This window comes from Octopus bimaculoides, chromosome 8 (genome assembly GCF_001194135.2).
Source record: "Octopus bimaculoides isolate UCB-OBI-ISO-001 chromosome 8, ASM119413v2, whole genome shotgun sequence".
NCBI classification, from domain to species: Eukaryota; Metazoa; Mollusca; class Cephalopoda; order Octopoda; family Octopodidae; genus Octopus; species Octopus bimaculoides.
In genome coordinates, this window is record NC_068988.1 from 97,002,733 (window position 1) to 97,005,232 (window position 2,500).

General features: G+C 35.7%; 1 long non-coding RNA gene across 1 annotated transcript in view; it reads right to left on the reverse strand.

The window, feature by feature from the left end:
- Positions 1–2,500, reverse strand: part of LOC106868201 (uncharacterized) — a 14,724-nt gene that overhangs the window by 6,496 nt on the left and 5,728 nt on the right. Inside the window, exon 2 of the long non-coding RNA XR_001409239.1 lies at positions 188–292. This is a non-coding gene — a long non-coding RNA (uncharacterized LOC106868201). The remainder of the gene's footprint in view (positions 1–187; positions 293–2,500) is intronic.

Consider the following 2,500-nt stretch of genomic DNA (forward strand, 5'->3'; position numbering starts at 1 on the left):
GTGTGTGTGTGTGTGTGTGTGTGTGTATGTATTATGTATGTATGTATGTATGTATATATATATATTTTTGTGTGTATGTATGTGTATGTATGCATGTATATATATATGTTTGTGTGTGTGTAGATGTATATATCTTGTGTCCTTTGTAAAAGGCTTCTACCATTATTTGAAAGAGTAAATTACTCACTGGCAGCATTAATACGTCAGATAGGTTTACATCTTTCTAATGGAGAAAACTGTTAGAACGGCCTGAGCAGTCGGTGAAGCGCCTAATCCATTTTAAATATTCCTTCTGTAAGACAAAAAAAATTATAGAAATAAAGTAATGAAGAAATAGAAATAAATGAAGAACAAAGACAAATAAAAGTAATAAGATTTTCTAAGGTAGGCCACACAATACAGGGCAAGTAGGCTTTGTGATAGTAATTTCACTAGTTCAATGGTATTTATTTCATCGATCCTGGAAGCTAAACGTTGTCCTGGCAGAATTTGAACTCAGATCATAAAAAAGCCGCTTAGTATTTTGTCCGACGTGCTAACGATTCTGTCAGCTCAATGATAATAATAATAATAATAATAATAATAATAATAATAATAATAATAATAATAATAATAATAATAATAATAATAATAATAATAATAATAATAATAATAATAATAATAATAATAATGAATAGACAACACATCAGAAAGTGATAAGTGCAGAATTTGTGGACAAAATGGTGAAACCGTATGGCATATTACCAGCCAATGTACGCCACCAGCACAGAAGGAATATAAGAGACGCCACGGCAATATAGCCAGGTTTGTCCATTAGACACTTTGCAACAAGTATGGACTTGACAGAGCAAAAAATTGGTACGACCACAAGCTCGAAGGCATCATTGAAAATGATAAAGCAAAGATCCTGTAGGATTTTATGATTCAATGCGACCATTAGATAGAGAATAGGAACCCAGACATAGTCTTCATTGAGAAGCTGTGCAAAGGCAATAATAATAATAATAATAATAATAATCATAGAGGTGCACCACATATGCTATATAGTTGATAGTTCATGCCACTTTGACCCACGAATAGTCAAGAAGGAAGGCTAAAAAAAAAAGATAAATACAACCCTCTTAAGTACGAAATAGCCCGGCTATGGAAAATGAAGAAGGTGAAAATAGTGCCAATTATTTCTGGGTCTTTGGGAAGAGTATCAGAAGGCATCGAAAGGAATATAAGGGAAATTGGAATAGAGCGCCCAGTAGAACTGTTACAAAAGGTTTGCCTCCTTGGGCCGGCCAGAATAATCAGGAAAGTATTAGTTGAAAAGAATGGATAGTATGGTACCGTAGGCTGCAGGTAGCAAGCCCGCTACGCATGCATGACTCCAAGAGTTCCAACACAACCTGTGATAAAGAGAAATAATAAATAAATAAATAATAATAATAATAATAATAATAATAATAATAATAATAATAATAATAATAATAATAGTAGTAGTAGTAATAACAATGATAATAATAATAATAATAATAACAACAGCAATAATAATAATCTTTTCAGTTTTTATTTAGACCCAGGGCTCAAAAGATATAAAATACGATGAATATTTGACAGGAGACTTTAAGAGACGTTTGGGAAGGTTCTCTAAATGTACCCCAAACACAGTGACATGGAGCAATTGACGTCATATAATGAAAGTGTGGGGTGGGGGTCATCTTAAACATTTATAGAAACACGAAGTTTTAGATACTAACGTTGCATCCAAATACAACTTGAAAGACTTGGAGAACCCAGGGTAAGTCATTGAATGGTGGTGAAAGGACTCTAGCTAACCAAATGATTGATTGGCCTGTCAAACGATTTATCAAGCTATCGATTAGTTAATTGGCTTATAATTAAATAGTATGAATTTTTATGAGCAGAATGACCATCTCAAGATCAACAGCGTCTGATTGAACAGAAAATTTAACGTCAAGAATTTGCCAGACAAATACAAGACTGAAAGACAAGTAACTGCACAATTTTTCCTGACTTATGGTTGCTTGGTACACACACGCACACACACACACACACGCTCTCTCTCTCTCACACACACACGCTCTCTCTCTCTCACACACACACTTTTTATCTTTTACTCGTTTGAGACATTGGGCAGCGGCCAAGCTGGGGTACCACATTGAAGGGTTTTAATCGAACAAATCGACCCAGTAGTAATTTTTGAAGACTGGTACTTGTTCAAGTGATTTCTTGACGAATTACTAAGTTAGGGGAACATAAACAAACCAGTTCCGGTTGTCAAGCTAGAAAGACGGCTGACAAACACAGACACAAACACACATATACACTCATGTGTAAACACGCACTCACACACACACGCACGGACACACACACGCACACACACGCACACACACACGCACGGACACACACACGCACACACACGCATGGACACACACACGCACCCCCCCCCACAAATTTCTAGTTTCCAAATTCACTCACGCGGCTGTAGTAG